We start from the raw sequence: 25,875 nt of genomic DNA, 5'->3' as shown, positions 1-25,875 counted from the left end.
CAGGCTTGTACATTGGAGGACAAACCCTTTGATAAAGATAGGAAGCATTGTGAAACTGATTTCTGGTTCATATGCTCTTAATTAAAGAGGGTCTGACCATGACTCTTGGACCAAGAGAAGCAATCCTGCTAGTGTTTGATGCCGTTGAGATAGCACGGTCCTGAAGCTTACATAGATTTTTTTTCGGTATGAAAATTTGTTCTCATACTACAGTTTCTTTGATGTTGGTTAGATGATGATGGATTTGGGCCGAATAAGATCTCCTCAGTCATCTGGAGGTTGCCTCACCTTGCCTCTGTAGCAAGATAGTTCCCTTGTTGTACATTGTTTTCCTCCCCTTGAAGCCTACTTTGAAATACTCCAAGTGAAAACCTTTTCAGAGTATTCGGCGGTATAATATGCTTTCAATGTATTTCCCTGATAGTCATCCAGAAATTAGCATATCTTGTGTTTATAGGTGGTAATTGCAAAGTATTACCATAAATTACAATATCATTCTAAGGCAGTGAGTAAAGTTTCCTCTTGGGAGAAGCACTGAAGGAGTCTGCCTGGAGCTGTATCTGAGGTTTTTGTTTCTTGTCAACAGTTAAAAGAATAGAAATAGTAATAATGTCATTAGGAGAAGCGTATGCTCTCCTAGGATGGGTTAACTTTGCAATTGAGCCATACCAGTTGAGCCATTAAGAGGTCTCTCCTTGAGGCCTCCTAATAGCTTCAGGTTTATTTACTTACTGGCTCTCTTTTCATTGTGAGTGAACTCACGATCTTTGTTTCAGGAGAGTTTTGGGGAAAGTTGATAGTTTTCCGAGTTTGTACCCAAATCCAGCAACTCAAGTTTATGAAGCAAGCTCTGATTTGTTGGTTTAAAACTGTAGTTCCTTTACTTCATGTATGAGCAGGGAGATTGAACAGGCCTAAGCATATTTGGTAAGTAATACGGGAATATGGAAAAAGACCTGGAGTGAGGTGTCCTTTCTCCCAGCTATGTCAGCTGGTCTGATGAAATGTTACCACCTTCGCCTAGATCAGTGATCTCCAAAGTGGGGTGTGTGCAAGACAGTCCACTGGAGTGTGGGAGGGAAATATTTTTTGTACCATTAATAAGTAAAATAATTTTTTTGAAATAATGTTTATTTTATCTATCTTTTTCTTTTTAATTTCTATTTTTGTGTATGTTTTATAATGTACATAATGTATTAGTTCAGTAGTACATGTATATAGTTTATAAATAAATATGCATGTATTGGCAGTTCATGCTCAAAAATTTTATACTGACAGGGGTGCGCAATCAAAGTTTGGAAACCACTGGCCTGAATGAGTTGGATCACTTGGCAGGAGTCACTGGAAAAATGAGAACTATTAATCTGATAGTAACTGCATTCTGCTACAACATCTGGTATGTGTGAGAACAAATTTAGGGGTCAAGTTTTGGTAGATATAGCCTTTGATTACTGAGAAGCAGTAACTGTAGCTGTTCTTCCTGTTGAGAAGCATGCCATATTAAGAAAGGTTTTCTATGAACGGTGGCTCTTCTGCTACTTAACCAAGTAGTCGTCTCAGAGGTGGATGTGAGAGCAGTTCTTGTTGCTGTTTGTCATCTCCTCAGCTGGTATGTACTGTGACTTGAAGAAAAGGGGCTGTTCAGGATTTCTCCCTTCCATATTTGAGAGAAGGGAGGGGACTGGAGTCTGAAAGAGGAAAATTAAATGTGTGTGAGGAAAGGCCCTCTTTGGGGGCTAAACCACCCAGAGACCTCCATGACCAGTTGTCCCTCTGTAGAGTTTAGTGAATTTCCAGCTGCTTTTTAATGTTTGCATATTGCACCATTTTTCTGGCAGACAATAAAGGTGTATACTACAGGTCTAAAGTGACATAACCAAGGAAATGCTGCCTTGCTTTTTCATCACACTTTGGGGAAATACACCTTTGTCTGATGTCTAATTTGGGCATTTCGGTCTGGTGGAGAAGCTTTGTACAGCATTTATAGTGTGCCTGAGCTAACCTCAAATTTAGGTTTTGCGCAAGAGGATTTTCCGTTGTGGTAACGAACTGATGGATGTAGTGGGGAGAAGAGGGGGCAGACAGTGAGACTGTTGACCAGCAATCTCTGGATTGCATCTGGAGCATAGTGCTCTGGACTGTGACTATAAGGCAGGCTTTCGGAAGAGCAAGGGTCAAGAGTGGTTAAAGTTCCTGATGTACCTGGACAGAAATGAATCTTTTAAAAATCTTTGGAACGCGAGACTGGAAAATCTGATATACTTGGCGTTTTTAAATGTAGCTTGCTTGCTTCGAAACCACTGTTGCAAGAAAGTGGCAGCAGCAATCTCCCCTATGCATATGAACAAGAGGGAGACAATCAGCTGTACTAGCAATGTTCATATTTTCCTTTGTAGTGGTACTTGTATCTCTGGGGTGTGTGCATGCAGGGTGGGAACCCTTTGTCGGGGGGCTGAGGGAAGTTGTGGAAATGAAGTTCATGCACTTCAGCATAGCTTCCCCTCTCTTGCATGATCCAGAGCATGCATGGTGCTTCGGGACGTAATACCTCACCCTCCTTAACCTGAGCCCTCCAGTTCCTCTGTTCTGATTTGGAATTGCTTCCTGATGCGCATTCTGAAAAATATGGGTGCACTCATAGATAGAATCCAAATAAACACTTCGGGAACGCCACAACATTTGTTGATATGGCTCTGAGTTTTGTTGTATTTACTTTTCCATTCTTGTTCTGTGTATTTCTTAAAATCTCACTTAATTCTCTTCTAGATCATCTAAAAAAATTGAAAAACCTGATGAAAAATAGCTGCACAGAAATACAAAATGTCATCTTCTCTATAAAGTAGAATAAATAAAATCTTGCTTACTGGTTGCTTCATTCTGTAAAGGTATTTCATTCCTGTAACATGAAGGTGGAAGACTTGTCGTAAGTTCACTGGAGTCCTGGCTTTGCCTCAGTTATCATGTGTATGCTTGCTTTACTCATAAACCTGTTCCCGATTGTAGCATAGATGGTACTTAAACAACGCTTTCTAGCTAACAAGACCCTACTTGGGCAGAGGGAAAGAGCTGTTCAGCAGCATGCAGCGACTGATTGAGACACAAAATAAATAATGCATTTCTTTAATGAGAACAGCAGTGTTGGTGAAAGATTTAAAGACTTGATATCATCTATTCAAGTAAAGAGTGCTACTGCTTTTTATCAACCCATTCAGTCACTTCCAGAAATGTAGCTATGAACTGGGGATAGCATTTGTGAAGGCCCTTGGAGTTGCAAAAACAGAGAGTCAGCAGGATTTCAAATTGCTCAGAAAAAGGAATTTTTTTATTACAGTTTTTTTTTATTTAAAATAGTTCATATTGATGAAGCCAGAGGACCACATAACAACAAAAATTTAGGTATCATGGCAACTCTAAAACTTAATCTCTAATATCAATCTTCTTGCGAAGAACACATTTTCTTAAAGTATTTTGTAGCTGTGTGTAAAGTTTACCCATTCTTTTGACTGCTGTTAGTTTCAATATTACTCTTGCATGTTTTATTTGGTGAACAAAGACTAAAATGAGAGCATAGAAATCTGTTTGTTTTTTTAACAGAACCAAGTAAAAAATGTAGCTAAAGTAGTTCTCAAGTTTGTTCTTAGTTTAATCAAGTTTTCTAAAGGAAAATGTGTGTTCCTGCTGTTCCTTTAGCATTATTGTAATTTCAGTGTTTGAGTGTTTATGCTTGATTATTGGCTTTTGTTAAATACAACATTCTGCCTAGAGATATGACAAAACAGGAATTTTCTTGATTGTGCATAGTCTTATGTGGGCTCAGAAACCTTGATGGCCCTCAGACTCATCAGCCTTTTCTAAGTAAGCTAAAGGCAAAAGTCTTGAGTTGTTTAAGCTACAGTTTACTCCAGAGATTTGACATGCTTGAGTGTGCACTCAAGCTGAGGTAGTACTGATCCTGGCTGTGCACTTATTTACACATGTAAAGTTACAAGATAAATATGGCCTGTTGTTTAACAGCATTAAATTCAAGATGCAATTAGATGACCCATTGCTTGCCTTATTCAGCATTCTGCAGTTGTCCTTATGTGATGTAATTTTTTTTCTTTTCTGAAAAAGACTATAGGATTAAGTAATTGCAAATACAGTCTTTCCCCACCCCAGTCCTGCCTGAAACTTTCTCATATCTTCATGGAAGATGGGTGCATGCATAAATTGTAAATGTATCTCTAACCAGCTTCAGCTATTATCAAAGCTGATTAGTGTCTGAAGGAACATCTGGTTCCTGCCTAAGGATGGTGATATAAACAGATGCTCTAAATAACCAAGAGGGTAAGGGAAAATGAAAAGCACTGTGGATTCCGAACAGTGACTTTCTCTGGTGTGTAAAATACCAAAACAAGTGAGAAAGGGAGAAAATTGGTTCATACTTTTACTGGCTGTAATGATCTGATCAAGGGACTTGGAGAAACCATGGTGGCAGCATGGAGCTGTGTCTGTCGTTCCTATCCCAGGCAGTGAGACGGTAGTCACGCGCAGCATCTCTCATTCCTGTGCTTTGAAAAGTGCTGAAGTAAAAGCTGTGATTGTTGGAATCTAGTGGCAGTGTGGAGCTTTGCTGTTGCTCTGTTTTGTTTTCCATGGATGTCCATTTCCATAGTCTCTGCACACTACGTATCTTTGAGCTGAAGTAATTCACCACTATGAAACATTTCTCCCTCCTTTCCCTCCACATTTCCTAAATCCTACTTCTTTGTGCTAGGTTCTCTGATAAGAAAATGGAAGCACTTGAATAATTCACCCAAAGTCTGCAGAAAGCAGTAAGCCTTTTGGCTCAAAAGACTTTGAGCAAAACTGATATAGTCAACAAGTTATTCAGCATGTTATCTCTAACTAGTGAAAGGGATATAATCTGCTGAGTACTGATTAGTACAATATCTTGGCTAATTAGTATCAGGTGACTAGCCATGAAAGCCTGGAAGACATTTGGAAGAATTTGGAATCCAGTTTGCTGTAGAGAGTTATTTGCAGCATCTCTGGGGTTAGCAATAAAAAAAAAAAGTAATTCTATTCTTCCATTATTTTACAAAATTCATTGGCGTGTGGTTTTATCAGGTTTTGGTGCAAGGCCAAGAAGAACTAGAAAGAAGTGGAAATAAATACTTTAATTTGAATGGATTTGTGATAGACAAAATGTCTAGTGAGTTGATCACTGCCAAAATGACCGTTCTAGGTGGGTTGGTTGCACTGAAGAATACGTATGCATATGTCAGGGCCCTGAGTGCACTCCCCAGCTTCTAGAAGTTTAGCTGTCTGCGTTCAGGGTCAGCTGGCTGGTAAGAGCGGTTGTGAAGAAAGTTAGGTGTAGTCTCAGCAAGGGCCTGCAACTGCTCCTTTGGGAGCTGCTTTTAAGCTGAGACTCTTGCTCTCTCGGTTGATCTGAACCCAGACCTATGGACTGACTTCCCAGATTAACCTTGGACCTGCTTCATTGCTGTAGACCTCTCTGGTGATCCAGATGCTTGGCTGAACCCAGTTGCCAGCCTTGGACCTGGTGTGCTCCCCTTGCCTGGATAGCAAGGGAGTCCACTCACTAGGGAAATTCTTCATCTGCTGCTGTGTGAAGGCAGTTAAGCGAGCATTACCTGCTGCTGAAGGCCATTTAAAGTACCTTGGCTTACTTTTCACTGATTTGGTTAAGGAAAGGAAAAATCTGCCAGTTCAGCTGTCGGGACTGTGATGTCCTGAACTCCCAGAGGTGTTTTGGCAGAGGATGTCTGGCCCTTGTCTCAGTCCGTGGGCAGGGTCACTTGATGTGTTTAGATATTGTGGTATATTCAGATATTTTTTGGACAAAACCTGAATGCTTCCAGAAAGGGACACTAATTTTTGGATAACAGTAAATCCATTATTTGCCAAGAACTCAAAAAACTTTTCAAGAAAGTGTTTGGTTCACAAGTGACCATGAATTTGCTTGTCCCTTGGAAATTAATTCGTCGAGAGGGCACTACCCACAGCTTGCACAGATCTCAACTGCTATGGAGAATGAGACCTAAAATTAGGCGGGGATGCTACTCTCAATCACTGGTAAAGAAATTATGTTGCACCTGCCTGTTATGTTACTACCTTTTGTCTTGTAGCAGGTAGTCTATAGGAAGGGGAAAAGAGTTTGGTGGGAGAGTTGGATTCTTTTCCTAGGAAATTTTGCCAAGTCCAGGTGACATACCCCATTTTCTCTCCCAAGAGCTGGTAACAGCACTATCTCACAATGTGGCACAAGAATTGGGAGAGTTATTCAGGAGCTCAGTGCTACCCTACACCTCAAGAAGTGGGGATTTCTATTCCCCCCGCCAAAAAAGATAGAAAGACTAAGACTTCTGAAGTATTGCTATGAAATCTACATGATTTTGGGAGCTGTAATAGTTACGTGAGCTACCCTTGACTTAACTTGCATAGGAAACACACAGTAAAAATTGGAAAATACAAATGCTGGATTTGTCACAAAGAAGGACAGAATGTTGTCTGTCCGATATTCTATGAAAAGCACCATGTGTGTTGCAATTTTAACATAGTATCTTGCAGTTATTTCTATCTGAGACATGCTATCTTAGCTATGGCACGTGTCTGTAGGTATTAGGTTTAAAGTGTGTTGATTCTGCTTGGAGTTACAAATTAATGGTAGACAACTCGCAGGTTACGTGCAGATGATTATACAGCTTTAAATAATATATGACAGCTTTTACTGACTTTACAGTATAAAGATGTAATGCATTTAAAAATCAACTACACGTAAATTTTAAATCACTGATATGATTATTAGCAGAGCTTCTTGGTTTATGATTCAGTGAAATCAGGAAAGCATGATCAACCTTATAAAAGGCATCAGTGGTTTTGGCATTTGGGAAGCCAGCTTAGCATTCAGTCTGCCACACTGTCATAATTTTTGACTAAATTCATGAATTGCTAAATTGCTAAAACTATAACTCTTTGTTCAACAATTTGTACTGCAAAATTAGTTACAACACAGTTCAAATGATGGCGTCAGTAAAGAGCCAGGTAAAATCTGAAATTATTAGAGCAGCTTCATCTCTTGCATTTAATTTAAGTGTGAACTCAAACTTTAAACACTGTCTTTAAGTTATAAGACGTCTGAAGTTGGTTCACACAGTGTTACTTTAACCCTAAATTTTCCTAATTTATTTCATCTCATTGAGAATTATTTAATGAAGCTTAAGAAATAGAAATAATTTATTTAAAGTATCTGGCAGATAACATTCAGTGATCAGGGTTGAGAGTCCTCTGGACCCCTGGGTTTCTACTCAAGTCTGTATGGATTGTGTATGCAGCAAACCTTCACTTGATTTTTTTTTTTGTTTCATATTCACTTTCTCAAGACTTTGCCTATTTGTCTTCTTCAGCTCTTCGTGATCTTATATTTTAAATAAGTTTGGCTTTTTTTTTTAAATAAAACACTACCAATTTCACTTGATTTTGGTGTTTGACAGTGAAGAAACGCTGACTCACCTTGCCTCAGCAGGGAGTATTTCCTTTGAAATTCTTTAAGAATTTCATAAATCCAACTATAATTAGAAAAATATCACTGCTACAGCGTTGATCCATCTGTTGTGAACATACAGGCTATACAAGCTACAAGGACAGAGAAAACGTATGTGATGGAGAAGTTGTGGTTTAATAATGACAAAAACTGCATAACATAAGAATTGCAGTCAAGCAATATAATTCTCATTTTTCTGATTCATGTCTTCCATCATCATTTGATCTGGTGGCACCTATCGCTGTCGTGATGTAGCCTATTTTTGTCTGCAGTAGATGTCTGCCATCTATTATGGAGCTCTTCTGCCCCCATCAGATATTTGGTGGCAAACTGTACAAGGCTGCTTCAAGTGCCTCCCTCCTCCCCCATTGCCCAGGTGTTCATCCCTACTGCTGTGGTTGGTACTGCTCTCGTAGCAGAAATTCCTGCTCTGCTTTCCCTTCTTTCTTTATTTTCCTCCCAGTGTTCAGATTTCTGTCATTTAGAAAAAGTAATGGACATTTTGTTCTCTTTTAGTGATTTTGTTGTTGCACTATGGTACATTGAAATTAGTGGCAATGCGTTCTGTTAGTAAGACAGCATCCTGTAGCTACCACATAATGCCGCACAGTGTCTGTGGTTAAGTCTAAAATTTGCCTGTGACTGCAGAAGATTTTGCTACATGTAGCTGTAGGAAGTCAGCAGACTTGGATTGCTGAGAAATTAGCATTCAGTTATATTTTATTAGAGGCTTGTAAAAGCCTTTGCGGGTTGCTATGAAATTGTCAGTGTTTATTGGAACGGCAGGAACTTTACCTGTTGCAAAGGTATTTGTGAAGCATGGATGAGCAGGAGCCCTTGTGCTTCTGTCTAGAGTTTACTACTGAAGCTTAAGACCTGTTAAACGCATCCAGACTATTTCCATATCTTCCATTTTTTGTGGAGTCAAGCCCTGAGCTTCATCCTACTGTGCGAGGTGAGGCTGCACAGTGATTTAAGTTTATGCTCGACTCTGCCTACATAAATGCTGTTCTGAGCTTAATTAATGTTTGCAACTTATTTGCTTGCTCAGTTGGTCCTGCTGGAAACTGTTACACTTGCTTTTTAACACTCAGTGCTGTATCTGAGATAAAGATAAGGGTTTTTTTCCTTTCTCCAAACTGTATCAGCACGGCCATGTCCGTGAGGTAAGTGGCAAAAGTGAAGAAGAAATTTTGTAATTAAATTTCCTGGTATACTTAGAAAGTCAGGCCACACCGGCATGGGGCAGCTGTGAAAGGCCAGGACTCCTCAGACCAGGAAAGACCTGAAGCAGATCTTGGAACCTGCATTCTCCAGCCTGCTCTTCAGAGTCCCCTTGTGGGAAAGAAGTTTCTCGTGCCTGCCTAATGTGCATGAGTGCTGTGTGCAAGTTCTTACCAGGAAAAGAGGCTAAACGGATATGGTACTGATATTTTCTGGTCTATTTTCATCTCTATTCTGTCTGTGACCGTTAAAATTTCTGAAAGCCCTCATCTACTACCATGCTCCTATCCTATCACCATTTTTTGGTCTTGTATTTCAAGCAGTCTAAATTTAAATATTTTTGCATAAATCTTTTCTTGTAGAGGCAGCCCACTGAGCTGAGAAATCAGGATTGTGGTGGTTTGAAAATGATTGAGCCTGCGTGGGTCTCATTTTGGTTTACTATACTTTCAGAGCTTTTTGTGAGGTAGAGTTACATGTGAAGACGTGGACAAACAGAACAATATCCAGGTTCCAGAGATACAAAAGTAGCGGTGCTTTGGTGAGAAATTGTGTTTGCATGAACTTTTATCAGTGCCATGAAGGTAATGACAATGCCCAACCATTGCACTGCACTGCAACCAATGCCTCTGCAGTTAGTTCTGGTGATGGCTACCTGAAGGCTGATGTTTGCTTTCATAAAGAGACGGGGATTTCTGAATGATGTCCTGCTCCCTTCCCTGCTGGCAGGAAAATGTGTGGGAATGAACAATCAACAATAAAGGCAAGTGTTACCCTGAAATCTTACCATTATTTTAGTAGAAATAAAAATGCATGAGGCACTTTCAGGCAGTAACTATGCCCGCAGTTCTGAGTGGCCACCTTGCAGAAGGTGCAGTGCAATGACCTCGGTAGGTCTTTCCCTCAGGACAGGGGAGGAGTGCTTGATGCATCCATTTCATCTGCCTTCCTGCCCCCCCCATCCATGGTCAGTTGTTATAGCCTCCTGTTTGACATCTGAAACGTTATTGGCATGCTGTATCTGGATAACAAATATACTTTAACCAGTCATTTTCTTTAGGTTAGATGAGCAATGTGCAGAGCAGAAGTGTGGCAAACAGCCAGTAGGTGATCAAAAAGGTAACAATGGGATATAGGAGGAATAAAGTCAGGATTACCTCAAAGAAACAAAACCATTAAGAGTGTTAAAGTAATGGAACGGAAAAATGGAGGAAATCACACTCTCTTTAATTGAAAGAAGAGTAAAAGACCTATCCAGTTCTACTAGATGGACCGGCATTTGTATAGACTTCCATGCTGGAATAATGAAGCCTTTTGACATTGTTAGGGTTTTATGGAAAAAATACAAAAGCAATCTTATTGAAATAGAAACCATTACAAATGTGTAACACCTTGGTTTTTTTACCAGTGAGATCCTTATATGGCTTGCTGTCATCTGGACTTAAACGCCAAGCATTGGTGTTAGAGCAAGGTGGTAGTGAGGTCAGATTATTCATTCAGGGTTTCTGTACAGTGAATTGTTTTGGAATATGTGGTAGAAGCACTTGGCTGACACCTTCTGGTATCAGTAAGAAGGCAGACCAACCTGAATTAATTTAGTATCAAATTGTTTAGTGGATTTGCAGCTTTTTGCCTCCATAGGCCAAAACATTTCCAGGTTGCCATTTGCTTGTCTCAGGGTTACAGGAATGATAGGAAAAAGGATTTGCTGTCCTGCAGTGAGATCCCCGTAGGGCAGCTTTCCAAGGCACCACTTACTTCACTTCTGCTGCATCCTGATGGGACTTCCTGTGTCCTCATTCTCTTTCCAGTTTTGATGATCAGTTTTTATACATATTTCAAATATCTTTGGATTTTGGTTAACACCTTAAGTCTATGTTCTGTTACTGTCCACACTTTAAAAATGACTACATATGCTTCTGGAATAACAGTTTCCAGTCTTTAGTTTGCAGACTCCTCTATTTTCCAGTGATGATGTTGACCCCATGAGTATCAAAAACCTACTAATATTAAGCTTGCTTTTCTTAGTTACTTCTAATGACTCTTTTCAAGTAGTCACACTGGTCTACAAACTACACATTAACTTAAACAACGTAGCATATTCAACTGTGCCACCCTTTCAGAATAAGTAGCAGAGCTGTGGAAGAATGAGCAGTTTCCCTCCAACTGTAAATAGTCTTTTAAAGCAGTAATTTATTTGCCAGAAACATTTTTCACAAATTCCTTTGTCCTAAACACCATGCAACACACCTGGGACAACCACCTGTGAAAAGACAAAAGATGGAGGTTTTTTTATAACATTTAAAACTGTGGAAAGTCTACTGGGGCTATAAACAGTATGTCTTAGATCTTATAAAAGATCACTTAGGCTTTAACCCATTTCCCAAAAGAACAAGCAATCTTCTTAACATCATACTGTAGCGTTTGCTCTCCCATTCAACTTACATAGGTAGTAAACATTTTTGAAATTTTTTCATAACTGATCCTGAGTAAAACATTTTGTAGCTTTGGCCGTAAAGGACTGTTTTTATATTGAAAATAATATTTTTCGTACACATAGATTAGGTTAGTCACAAGCCCTTCTGGAAATAATATATATGATTTTACTTCCAGTACCTGCAGCTAAGTCATGTTAAAACAGCACTAATCTTGCAGAGTTACTGTAAAGGGAGAGCTTTTACTCATTTGGGAGGGTAAAGTAGGAGTTACCTGTATCCTGACAGCGAGGCGTACAAGAACCTGGATGGATTGGTGTAAGAGGAGCATTTCAGGACAACAGTAATTTTATTCTCTTTCTTAAAACTGTTGCTGCAAACACGTGGAGCTACAGATCTGGGCTTCCAGCAAATCTGAATGGACAGCTGTGTGCTGCATGCAAGTGTGACCAATGCAGTTCCAGCCCTTGTGGCAGCAAATGCTATTCTCCTCCTCCCCCAGCAGAAAAGCACAACCTGATGTTGATTCTTTGCACGAGGATAGGGTTGCGTTGTTTGCATCTTGCAACAAGATAAGATACTGACAGGTCACTGTAATGACTTAACTGCAGATTGAGATAGGTTAGGAGTAGGCTGAGGTTTGTTTCACAAGCTCAGAAATTAATTGTCAGTTGCTTAATCGCTCTGAAAGACCATGCTGTACCAGGCACTGCTTTTCCCTGACTGGTAACAGTAACCTTTGTGAAGCACAAGAGTGGCTAGGCTCAAAGTCTTGTTTATGACAAAGAGGATGCACATTGTATATAAGGAGAGCCAAGAATTTAATGTTAGTATAATTGAAATCTTAAGGGTCTAATCATAAGGGTCTAATCATTATTAGTCCAGATCTAATTGTTACAGAAAAATAAAAAAAAATCATAATGCTGTTAAAATCATTATACACACACTTCTTAGTGTATAACCCCTTCCTCTGGGTTATGCTCACCCTTCCACTGCTGCTCTGTGTCCTACAGTTGGTGATTTCATTCTGGTCAAGGTGGAGGTGCATGGCTATTACAGCAGGTTGTCAACATCTGGAATCCTTCACTGGTAGGAATTCAGTGTTCAGGTTGATGGTTTCTTCTTCCTCACCCTAGGATGTACTTGGGGTATTTTTTTACGTGTTTGCAAACACGTTTAGAGCTTTCTCTTTCTTTGTTGGTCTGCAGCTCCACGTGCATCAAATTTACTATGTATGGTGCCTTTTCTGTATACACATACTGTTTCTTCGTTCCCCCCTCCATCTTTCTGCAGCTCCACATCTACATTTCTTTGACCATTAGCGAGTTGTTTATAGCTGTGAGGTTTCCAGTGCCAAGCCTGTGCCTCATCTCTTATCAACCTCTGCCTGCACTCTTCTGTGTCGCATCCTCCATCTCCACTTGTTGCGGCCTCTCCTGTTGTGATACAGGCCTGTATTTCATTAAGCTACATCAGTACTATGGAGCTATAAGTATCTCATTCCACGTAGAAAAACCGCTTGCTGTGAGGTTTCCAGTGCCAAGCCTGTGCCATATCTCTTATCAACCTCTGCCTGCACTCTTCTGTGTCGCATCCTCCATCTCCACTTGTTGCCCTCTCCTGTTGTGATACAGGCCTGTATTTCATTAAGCTACATCAGTACTATGGAGCTATAAGTATCTCATTCCACGTAGAAAAACCGCTTGCTACTGCTATCTATATAAAACTATGGTTGTACCTCACGATGATAAACACAAGTGAAGCAGATAGCCATAGACACCTGGTCAGTTGGGGAAATTGCTGTCACAGCTAAACCAAATGAAACAAAGCTGCAAGCGGGTCAAGAAAAGTTCTGACAGAGGAAGCCTCAGTCCTGAGGCATTGCAAACTCAGCACGAAGTCTGCAGCATGTTACTAGTGATGGCAATACTGTGTTATAGGGCTACACAGTGACTGTGGCAGCTCTAAAACTCTATTTTTTTGTTTAACTGTTAATTATCTGAATGCTGCTTATGTTAAGAAAGAAAATAAAGGTTAGTAAGACTTTATATATTAGTTACTATTGCTGCAATGCATAACTTAATCCAGTCCCAGACAATGTATTATTCCTTAGGTTATCACATAATTTAAACTTCATCTCAGAGAAACCAAAAATTCTAGAAAACTGTTAATACATTTATCCATCTACAAGTGTATGAGTGTTATCTATGGTCGTTGTCTTTAGAAATAGCTGCTACTTTCCAAAATTAGTTTTCTTCATTATTTTTTTTCTCTTCCAGAATTCAGTTCCATGGAGGAGAACAGTAGATCATCTGAGAGTTTTAAAGATTCCTTTCAAACCTGTTTTTTGTGACTTTTCTGCTGAGCATGCTTTTAACTTGGAAGTTTTCCAATCCAACTGTTTTTCTTTTCTCTCATTTTCAACTTGCAGTACTTATCTCTGTGTCTGATTTCAGAAAGATTTTTTTTTTTCAGCTGAGAATTGTAGGTGTGATTCTTCTGCACAGTTCTTTTTCCAAAGGCCCACAGACACTCTTGGGTCAGGGAAACTTTCCTTCCTGTAGTGCTCTAGAAGCCTGTATCCACAGATATCAGGGAAGCTCCTTGGCTCTTGACAGGTCAGGGCACAAAAATAAGGAAAGGAAGTGCCCTCTGCAGAGGATGTTTATACATCCAGAAGTTTAGTGGCACTGTAATTATAGATTTTGAGAAATATGTATATTTTTGTGTAGTTTGGGGTTTTTTGAGTCAGAACAGGTCCTTGTGACTGACACAGTAAGTGAAACACATTAACTTTCTATAATCTTGCTAATACTTTCTTGAGCAAGTGTGCAACTTGGTCATTTGAAGATTATGTCCTTGCTCTGAATACCTAATCTTACCTCAAGTTACTGGTTTTTACTGTACAGGTAACAGTAGTTTTGCTGGTAGGGACTAAAATGACAGCAAGGCTCAAGAATGCGGTGTTGTAGATTGAAATCCCTTTGCAAGCCCATAGGTTTCTCTGGTTAGATTCAGCATGGTGAACGCCTTTTTCTGCCCGAGCTACTTTGTCTTCTGGAGTAACAGGAAGACGCTGTTTATGATATAATTCCCTGACACTTTCCAAAGCTTTTGCTGCAGTATTATGTATTAGCGAATAACAGTAAATGCTGTAGGATGGGAAGAATCATTCATTATGATTAAGGGAGCATCAGTAGATACCAGCAGATGCGGAATTAAGAGGATATTTTCTGACACCACAACATGAAATGGACCAAGGCAATAGAAAATGTGGTGTAGGTGAACATTCCACACTGGCTAGAAAGTAGATAGAATGACTTAATAGGCATTGTGCATCTTTAAGTTTCCTGTAATATGATACTGTGTTTTTTATCTGAGAGCATATGCTATTTGTGGTTACCTCTTTCTCCACAAATGGCTGGTTACTTGGTTGCTCAATTACAAAGCTGAAAATTCAAACTTCTGTAGGCAGAGCTGTTAAAACTCAGCCATACATCTTTTGCTGTCATCATTTGGAGTCATGATAAAGCAAGCTATGAAGACATGTATGTGTTATAACTGGTAGCAGAGCTACTGGAGCTGTGTAACCAGTATCTTTGACAGGTTCATGTCTTCCAGATTAGAATACCATCCAAGATCATCCCCAAATCTCCCTTAGGACAGGAGTCAATTTCAATAAAATGGTGATCTGAGCAATTAGGAAATGTGCTGAACCAACTTCATCCACATTAACTTTGGTGACACCACCAGAGTTAAAGATAAAGATAATGCTTTGTTTGCCTGTTGTTCACTGTCGCAAACACTGTATATGATAGTTATTGTGCTAATATCAAATTCCATGGCAACTCAAAAACATTTTAAGTCATTCCTAATTGTAGGATTGACTGCGATATGTATCTTATTTATAATCATTTTTGCAAAGTTGTCATGAGTGCTTTCTGAAGCTTCCTGAAACTGCTGTTCTGTGGTAATTCTAACCGTTATTTAGTTGGAAATTAATGTTAAAATAATAAAATTCGGGCATTTCCCTTATACCCTTATACCTCCATTTGCTACTTTTCAAATGAAAAAAAAGGTGGTGTTGGAGATGAGATGTATCAGTGGTATAACATTTCTGCCGGGGTGCTCATAGCAAGTAGGACTTGTGGCATTGCCGTTTGGGTTTATATGCCTTGTGCAGTTTGCAGCCAGAAATCCTGAATAAAAGAGCTAATCTGATCTCTTGGTCCCACGGTGTGCAGGAAGGAAGGAGATTTTACTGGGGTATGTTCAAATATTTTACAAAGATGGGAAGGCTATGATTTTACTGATGAGAAGTGGAGAGTTGCTGTACTCGGGCAGCAAACTGGTGCTAGCCAGGAACAGAAATATGGTCCCTGGTAAAATTTTTTCTTTTAACTTGAAGTAATTGTTACTTCCAGTTTAAAAAACAAATATCTAAGCAGTACTGTGTACATGTCCCACTTTCTGCCAGCATTGAATGTATGCAGGACAGATGAGTCTTACCTGAAGTAAGACAACCTAAAATAAAGCGGACAAGGAAGCCTGAATTAGCAGTTTTTGGTACTTAGAGTGAAGCAAAGACATGCTAATGACAGCAGCAGCCCTTCTTGGCCTGAAAGCCAAGACGCTGGGGTAAGGGAAGTAGGTTTGTATTTTCCACTCAATCATTAACTTTATTTGTGAACTTTGTTATTTCTGTGTTGCTCTTTGAGATTTTCTTAGATGGGGGTGACATCTTTTATATACAAGAGTGTTTTGGTGATCCTTAAATGTGAAGGGCTTTGATAGGAAAAGTACTTGAGGTGGTTTGGTGGAGATGCAGGTACAGAGGTTACTGACAGCGCCTCGGTGCCTTTTCCCCTTTGTGTGGGATGGGTGTCCTCCATCACCCTACCTGCCCACACAACGGTGGCATCTTGAAAGCCAAACCCAACCAGACCTGTTTGTAAGGTGCCTTCGGTTTCCATGCAGAGCGTATTTATGGCAGCAACACTTTAGTCAACAGAGGGAGCTGTGACTTTTCTGAAAATGGACACAGAAACAGTTCACTTTGTCCTGAAAATGTAGTGGTTGGAGCTACTAAATTGGCCTTCAGAGATACCGCTTATCCGTGCAACGGTGGAGAGAGAGAGAATTATCTTAACACAACAACGAAATCAAATGTTTCCTGGAGAATACAAGTGATTATGAAAGTAGTTTAATTTAAATAACCCAGAAGAAAAATATTTAAACACTTTTCTTGAATCTAATTTTGTTTTCCTAAAGCAACTTACACCCTGTTGTATGCAGAAAACTGTAGGCTGATAGTAACAAATTTAGAATGTATAGGTATCTTTAAAAATACTGTATTTTATTTTGAAATATATATAAAATAAACTGAAAGGGTTGATCCTGAGAATGTGTATGCTTGAATACATGAAATTTTTATTTTCCAAACTTTCTGCAGTAAGAAAATTTCTCTGCTGTTAGTTATTCCAACAGGTCCTTCTGTAAGGGGTTACCAGTAAGACATCTACCTATTCATTTAAATTTATGAAGTATTGATTTGACTTTCATGTCATAGAATCATAGAATAGTTTGGGTTGGAAGGGACCTCTAAAGGTCATCTAGTCCAACCCCCCTGCCGTGGGCAGGGACATCTTCAACTAGAGCAGGTTGCTCAGAGCCCCGTCCAACCTGACCTTGAATGTTTCCAGGGATGGGGCATCCACCACCCCTCTGGGCAACCTGGGCCAGTGCCTCACCACCCTCAGCATAAAAAATTTCTTCCTTCTGTCTAGTCTATATCTACCCCCCTTTAGTTTAAAGCTATTCCCCCTTGTCCTGTCGCAACAGGCCCTGCTAAAAAGTCTGCCGCCATCTTTTTTATAAGCCCCCTTTAAGTACTGCTAGGCTGCAATAAGGTCTCCCCAAAGCCTTCTTTTCTCTAGGCTGAACCACCCCAACTCTCTCAGCCTTTCCCCATAGGAGAGGTGTTCCATCCCCCGATCATTTTTGTGACCCTCCTCTGGACCTGCTCCAACAGGTCTATGTCTTTCTTATGCTGAGGGCTCCAGAGCTGGACGCAGTGCTCCAGGTGGGGTCTCACCAGGGTGGAGTAGATGGGCAGAATCACCTCCCTCGAGCTGCTGGCCACGCTGCTTTTGATGCAGCCCAGGATACGGTTGGCCTTCTGGGCTGCAAGCGCACCTTGTCGGCTCATGTCCAGCTTTTCATCCACCAGTACCCCCAAGTCCTTCTCGGCAGGGCTGCTCTCAATCCCTTCATCCCCCAGCCTGAATGTGCCAACTCCATATACAGAAGCAGCATTTGATCGCTTGAGCGTATCAGCATTTGGTCACTTCAGTGTGTTTTCTCAATCTGACTGAAATCTTTCTGGTTTTATAATTTTTAAAAATCTCAAATCGCTAAATGGTTGCTGGATAGGATTGTCTTGACTGTTCCTTGTTATTAAAAGTCACGTGTTTTCTGCAGTCAGAAGCAATCATGCTGCTGACCTGGCCAAGGTCTTTTTTTTTTTTTTTTACATTCTCCTTACCCAAGTTCCACTTGCAGTGTTTCTATCACAAGAGGAGCAAATTGCGTTTTTCGTCTAACTGTGTAGAGGTGCTGCTCTGAATAGAGCAACGGAGGCATTTCACCACAGAGGTGGCTACACTTTACAGTGTGTGGATCGATTCACATAAAAGCAACGTGACTGTGAAGTATTAGCTGGCAGCAGTTTCTTTTGTAATCCTGTTGTCTGTGGAATGTGCCATTCATCTGGTTACAAGCCTTGCCCATGTGGGGACAACTTCCCAGAACTGCAGACATACGGTGGGGTAATTCCAAACCAGTAGCACCGAGTGGAGCCTCCCATTAAGTTAAGGCAGTGCTGCAGTCAGGGTCCCTGCCTTTGTTTCTGCTAGGGTTGATTACACAGCACATGCTTGCTTTTATGCTCCTTTTGGCTAGACTTGTTGGCAAAGCTCTTAATAAAGCCCTAAATTCTACTGCAAGCATTTTGGACTTGTGTAAACTGGGAAAAGAGAGTACACCCTCTTGCACAAACCTTAATTGCATCATCTTTGTTTAACATAGAAGTGCTGCTACTAAAAATTTACTGTTTCAGCAGTAAACTAAGCAGATGATTGTAACACCCCCCCAATTTATTAAAAAAAAAAAAAAAAAAAGGGGGGGGGGGTCAGGGAGAAAATTTTGATTTCTTCAGGAGGACAAGGCTTCTTGAAGTCTTAAAACCATAAAGACAATACCTTGGGTGGAAATAGATTAAAACTATGGAATTCTCATCTGTGGATATTATGTTGATAAATGATACTGGAGTGTCTGTACACATAGCATAAATATAAAATATTTCCTGATTTTTTCCACCCTTCCTTCCCTTTAATTTACACAACATACTGTTTGTTGTTTAGAACGATATTTTATATCAGTTTGCATATAGAAAGCTTTCTGTTACTTCACTACTTTTACTTTTCAATATTTGCTAAATATTCAGATGTAATTGATTGTCTATATATTACACATTTATGTATACTTATACATCTGCATATAATTTAATGCCATTGCCTCTAGGAATTCTGATGCAGTAAGCTGTTTAGAATATCTCTTCAGAAGTTTGGTATGTCCAAATCTTTCACATTACTTCTTTAGTCTGTGGCTTTAGAAGTACGATAGATTATAGGCAGCTTTGGAAGTGTTAGCATGATGAGAGATTAATATGAATGGTTAAAGTGTTTCATGTTCCTGAATAGAGAGAGAAGAATTCACCAATTAATCTATTACACAGGAACGAATTGCTGTAGGGAGGTAATACTAGGAAAAAGAGTTACAATAGCTCAGCGAAAGGGGACTAAGGAAAAAAGACACGTGTATCTCTACGTAAGAGTAGGAGCCATTCATTAACTATGCAGATCATAAAAATCAGTTTGGAAATGCTGAGTGTGAGGCCTCGGCTACGCAGGCAAAGGAGAATGTTGCTATCATCAGTTTTGCTAATCTACCAGTTCCATCTCAGTCTGATGTGGATTAAATTTCAGCCAGCTGGCTCCTTTCCCTTATCTGTGTCTCTGTCTCACCCAGACTATGAGCCATGCGGCTTGATGGGGAAGAGAGATCTGGGTGTCCATGAACAAACTGAGGCACTATGTGTCTGAAGCATTGGACAGAGGAGGTACTAGGTAGTCCTTGGGACTTTTGGCACTGAGCCCTGAGGGTGGGAGGGTGATCACCCAGAGCTGCCCATATCTACTGTCAAGCAGCACGGAACCAGGGAAGTTTAGATGCAGCAGATAAAATGGCAGGATGGACCGGCCTTCCCTGGCTGCCCTTGTTCCAGTGTCTTGTTCTGATGCAGTCGTGGAGGGAGTTTGTCTCCCATGCTGCATTACTGACTGTTTGACTTGCACTTCTTTCACAAGCCGTCCGACTGGTCATTGGGTTCCCAAATGAAATACGGAAAGCCTAGGTGTATCTTTGAACACACAAAAAAGACCAGGAGACGATGGAGAGAGTGTTCTTTGGAGAAGATATTTTCAGCTCCAGGAGGATGTTGTCACAGGAATGCTGACGAGCCTGGTGGTCTCAACAGCAGTGTGTGGCAGCTTTCCAGACACAGAGACTGTTCAAGATGGTATAGATTTCCTGCAGTAGGAATCGAATGGTGTGCACAAGGCTTCTGAATATAGTCAAACTGCAGAATAAGTAGTACTGACCCAGTTCAGAGAGGAGAATGATGCAGCTGCTAGATGCAGAATCCCCTGAGCATCTGGTATGTGCTCCGCCAGCATGAGGAGGTTTTTCTAGTGTCTCAGTCCCATCGGTTTCCTTTGCTGTTGGCTCTACGTGGTCATTATAAAATTGAGGCCTGGTAACTGAGTAATATACTATCTATATATTTCCAAGAAAAGTGAGCATTTTGAAAAGGAGTCCAAGTTCTGCAGGGAATGCTTCTTCTGTACAGAACACATTTCTGCATTTTGAAACCTCTGAGTTACCACTGAGGGAGCAGAATGCTACCAAATAATGCTGTCATGTCACAGCTGGGGTTTTCAGTGCTGAAGTATGCATCTATAGATGTTACTTTTGGATGACAGTTACAAAATAAACACCTCTCTTTAATCTTTTTGTAACTTTCCCACCAACTTCTATTTAGAGAATCGCACTGACCCTTCTCATAACCCTTCATGGCCAACCGCAAATGCCTCCTCTATCTCTAGCTTCCATGTCATTTGATGACTTTAAAAATAGGCTAAATACATTCTTCCTTAACAAGGCAAATATTCTGGCCTAAGTCATCTTCATTTTTCTACAAGGCTATGCAACCATGCACGGCAGTGAAGTGTACTTTCCCGGTACATACCATAGAGAATAATTTTCTATGGAGTCAGTGCACAACTGACTTCTAACAGCTGGGTGCACACCATAGCCATAGCATGCCATGGGATCCAGGTCCCTTGATTTGTCGTAGCTGGAGCACACCATGGGATCCAGGTCCCTTGATTTGTTATAGCTGGAGCATGCCATGGGATCCTTTTGGCCATTGCGCCAGGGCTTCCTTCCCATTGAAACTAAGGTCTGAGCAGAGTGCTGGTGAGCAGTGGAGTGCTGGATAATTCAGCCTTGCCCTGATATGGAGTCAGAACTCAGCTGGGACATGCTCTGGCTCCAAGAGATGGGAGTTGTTCCTGATTCCAGTAGTTTTGCTCATAAGACTAGAGTTACTCAGAAAATATTTTCCTGTGTAGGTAAGTCCATGTACTGAAGGGATCAATGCTATAGCCATTTAAATGTAATGCAAAAAGGAGCCCTCCCTTTTGGATTCATGTTGCAATTCTGTGTCTGTGTTTGAGTTGTATTGTAAAAATTGTACATGATGTATAAGTTCTCAGAATGAACGCTGAGGATGCAGACAAACGTTATTCAAGTATGTGGGCCCCCAGTCATTTAATAGTGGATGGATAAATTAGCAGAAAGGAAACAAAAGCACATCGTTTTGGAGGTGTTCAGCATCAAACCAGACATTTCCTGACTTCAGCAGCTGTTCTGAAACAGCTGGAACCTACTTTGCAGTGCAGGGTACATCTTCAGTCTTGAGTTTGACATACGGTTAAGTTCAGGTCTTGCCCGTTTGCCTTCTCTGTCAGCCCAAACATCTACTGAGAGTTAAGTACATGGCACTGCTCAGGATGTTGCGTTCTGCTTTTGCTCAGATGAGCAATCTCCCTATCTTGTTGTGAGCATACATGTCAAGTCACTTGTCCGGTGGTAGTCATCCAGTGCCTTTCTGTAGTTTTCCACTATATGCTCAGAAAACTTCCAGTACTTTCCTGTGAAAGAATACTGCAATGGATCTGTTCACTGCAGCGTACGATGCTGAGATAGATGCCATCACGTCCTAGCTGTATGCAGCACATGTGACACCCTAGTCAAATGTGTGTGTATTTGCATCATGGGTACTCAGGCTCTGGTTAGACTGAGTTTGTATCATGCGGACTGAGCCTGAAACAGTGATGCACTAGTAAATTTTTTTCAGATTTTATTTTTTTCTTGCAATATCAAATCCTTTTAAATTTCCTGCTGCTTTAAAATTTCGGGATGTGCCCAACATGTGAAAGGAAACACAGCAAATCACTGCCTTAATGCATTGATTTTATTTGCCTTTTTAAGGCTAAAAATACCCACACATTCATTAAAGTAACTTTCTTGTGGCTGAGTGTGAAAACATATTGATTTGCATTGGTCTGCAAAATACAGATTATGGATGTAGTCAGAACAGAGAAATACTGCAATTACAAGTTAGCACTACATTCACAGAGCGTTCAGATGGTGGTTCTGGTGGTGGTGCAGAATGCACTTTGTGGGTTAAGTAGTAATAGTCAGTTGTGAGTACTTCTGCCATCCCAAGCAGACTTTTTGATCTAATTCCATGTTCTTTCTGAGTTGCATAATGACAGCCTATTTAAGGATTAAGTTTTACTAGTAAATCAGGCTGCGTAGTTGGCACTGAATAACTGCTGCTGTTGTAGATGATTGGAGCAAATGAGCTGAATGCTGTTTGAACAATAACCTTTTGTTTAATTAGACTTGGAATATGAAATCTTATATGGCGGGTGGTTAGCTTAATCTCTGCCATCCAACAACATCATCCATACTGGTGACATGTCTTCTTTGGATGTCCTAAGTCATATAACATATATACAGGGAGGAGTAATTTATGTGGTTTTAAAACTGTAACACAGGAAAAAAGAACGTAGAAGCAGTCAAATAGAGGAAAATCTTTGATATCCGTATGAACGAATTCCTGTGTTTTCTGTAGTGAAAGATATTTGTCTACATATTATGGGCAAAGCATGCCTATAACTTTGTCTCCAACATGAAAGGAATTTCTGAATAGCATTTCAAATTCACTGAGGTGTGGTTTCTTTTTCATTTCATTTTGAATAATTGCTTTTGTAAAACTGGAATTGAAGTCTTTATCCATCATGTTAAAATGTTGATCTAGTACTAAAGCAACTCCACAGTTGTATATGGCCAATATTGAGAGTACTGGGCAAAAAGGAAGGCACAATGTGTTTTGCACCCTCTACAGAAGTGTGGCCTCTATCGGTAGCGTTTTAGTTCAGACAACACTTTTTTTAGGCTTTTTGTTGTTAAGGACTGTCAAACAATATGAAAACAAAAGACTGTAAGGAAGCATGCATTGTTCCTCTCATCTCTGTACAGAAGACAGTGCACCACATTGCAGCAGCAGGCTGGTGGTACTGAAAATAAAGCACGCATGCTTTGCCTTTGAACAGAGGAAGGGCTGTATCAGCTGTTGAGATGCGGTAGTGCTCAGTGTCCCTTTGTACTAGAAGGCACCAGCAGTGTGAATGAAAAGAACTAGCTGTTAGAAAGGTGACCATGCTGCTTAGAAACGTCAGGTTTTCCTACAGTGTTCAGGACTATATCTATGTTCACCATTTAACAACTCCAGCGCAACTTTTTACACCTTGTTGTCTTCCATGCCGGGCAGAACTCAGCTGACAGGGTATTCACCAGATGTGAATCACCTTAGCTGTAAAACTCAAACTTGCTATTGAACCCTGTGTGTAAAGATAAACAGGGGCTGAGCACCAATGAGATCATCCGCTTGCAAAACAAATACACCTGCAAGTCAGTCACTGAATTCTATTAGTATTAACAAAAATGTAAGACAAAAAGAAGTGCTATAGGAGTTGCGCCTAGTATTTATGAAGCCTGTCTGCTGACTTGAGCCTTTTGCATGACGTGATCGTTTCTACAAAAGTTTTGTATCTTCTCACATGGTGACTGAACGGAAGACTAACCTTGCTCTCGAACCTTGGTTGCGTGCATTACAGCAGGATACACCTTTTTCCACACAGGAGACTGAAAAATGTATTCTGGGAGGCAAATTTTACGGAAGGGTCCTTTGGGATAGGATCTGGTGATCTGAACTCCAAACCCCTTTCTAGTATGCTACTTTAACACAGACACCAAGTCTGGAAACTCAGTATGTCTTTGCTTAAGTCTTATGCTATTAAACTACGTAGGGGTGTGTGTGTAACCATCTCAGGTAGGCTCACAACCTCATTTCTATTGCACTTATCTTTTCTATTGCTTGCTGCATGGTTGTGTTGTCTGTCATATTTAAGTGATAGTCCGTTCATGTCGGTGAATGCCTAGCTTACCTGTTGGCAGTGTCTGCAATGCTTGCAGTCATTCCAACAATGAACTACGTGCCCATACCTTGTGAGATAGATCCTTCCAGCACAGGCCATGGAGCTGAATTCAGACCTTCCCCTGAATTTGCCCATTTTTCCATCTGTAAAATGGGGCCAGTAGGGGCATTTGAGAATTATGGAGCCGAAAGTGACATTTTACTGGAATTCTCAAACAGTTGGCATTTGCAAAGTTTCATGCTTGCTGAATTCAGGATGATGCTTTGAAACCGGCCTCCCCACTTCTTTCAAAGAGAATTGTGGAAAATCTCCATCAATTTTCAGGTGTCTGACTCTCTGGATTGCACCTAAATCCAGATGTAATGCATGTGCAATGGCTTATATGCCATTTTTTTATTTTGTGTAAGAGGAGGAATGGAGAATGAAGGATATGTCTTTAAACTTACTAAATTTATTTATTTATTGTCTGTAAAAAGAAGTAGGGAAGCATTCCTGTTGGCTGATGTGCTATAGAATTTTATATCTCTTCAAAGTATTATTTTTTTGTTCAAATGTACTTGATGTTTTCACTTTAAGTATTGCCTTACTGCTTCGGTGGATCGTGGTGTGCATTCCAGAAAGGCTCGGGGTGATGCGAGAACTCCATATGGGAGGGTCACGAGAGGTATTTTGACATCCAGAGCAGGAGCATGCAGTGGTTTTAAGTTGGAGGAGTAGAAAGAAATGAGAGCAAAATTGCAGGCAGGTGGCAATTACAAAAGGGCTTGGACATAAAATCCTAAGAAGTCCAAAATGAAAATGCTGAGACAGGACTACGTGAGAAGTTGAGTTATTTCCAGAGATTTTAAGCTGCTCATTGTTCGGGGTTTTCAGTTTCCCTCCTCCTTTTATGAACATCCTGGCAGATGTCTGAGCCAGTTCATTGAGATCTGGACCTCTGTCTGAACAGCACAAATTGGAAGTGCACATGTGCTTGCTGCTGGTTTCTTGAAACCCCTTAGAGCATTTCTGCAGTTATTGTAGCAAACTAATGGAGTCCTGTAATCCCGTTTTCTGCATGAAGATAGTACTGTGTTCATCGCTCACAAATACTGTAAGGGGAGAAAGAACAATTTAAGGATTCAAAAGCCACTCTTATCAAGACATTTGAAGACATGAAAGTGTCCCTGACTATTTCACCATAGATCTTTATTGCATATTTGTGGTGGGAAGAGAGAAATATTTTCTTCAAGTATTTTCTAGTGATTGCAACAGGGTGTTCTGTGCTTATTCCCACAAAAGAATTAAACCTCAGGTGCTATAATCTGCAAAGGCAACGAGAGAGCTGCACAGGGTGGCTGGTGGAGCCTGGCTACCCTGTGACGTTTTCCTTTGGATCCTTTTTGACGCACAGCGTCTGTACTACCTTGGAGCTGTAGCTTGGGTGGGTTGGACCCACATTGTTCCACGTACTGTGCAAATACCGGTACAGGGTGATGTTTCTGTTAAAAGCACGTGTAGGTAGCTACTGCCATGAGCCGTGGGGATGGGGAGCAGTGACAAGTCGTGCCTGCTGAGCCGTGCTGTGGTAGCTGCCGGGAGGGCTCTGCCCTTCAGCGCGGAGCCGGGGCCGGGCTCGCTCCCACCCGCAGAGCGGTGCGGGGCGCGGCTGGCCGTGGGTAGCGGCACCCCCCAGGCCACCCTCCCGAGCCCGCTTTGCGGGTCAGAGCAGGACCCGTGGGGACGGGGGATTGTCGAGGGGAGCCCTTCTGTCCCGAAGAGGGAGAGGCCGCGCTGGTGGAAGAAACATCGAGGGTGAGGTAACCCTTCACTGGGGGTACCGGGCCACCCCTGGCGTCCTTCCTCCGGGTGCCGACAGGACCGCGCCCCGGCCGCCTTGCCAGCGAGCTGCGGAGGTGCGGCCGCGCTTCCCGGGGCCCGCTCCACCGGCTGCGGCCCAGCCTTGCCGACACGGGCGGGTCTGCCTCGGGAGCGTCGG

The 25,875-nt window shown here is 41.1% G+C and overlaps 1 protein-coding gene across 1 annotated transcript in view; it reads left to right on the top strand.

The window, feature by feature from the left end:
* The window catches only part of TMCC1 (transmembrane and coiled-coil domain family 1), a 100,017-nt gene that overhangs the window by 1,511 nt on the left and 72,631 nt on the right, over positions 1 to 25,875 (top strand). The gene's annotated exons all lie outside the window — the stretch shown is intronic.

Source organism: Aptenodytes forsteri, unplaced genomic scaffold (genome assembly GCF_000699145.1).
Source record: "Aptenodytes forsteri isolate BGI_AS27 unplaced genomic scaffold, ASM69914v1 Scaffold267, whole genome shotgun sequence".
Lineage (NCBI taxonomy): Eukaryota > Metazoa > Chordata > Aves > Sphenisciformes > Spheniscidae > Aptenodytes > Aptenodytes forsteri.
This window is presented reverse-complemented; position numbering and strand designations above follow the sequence as displayed.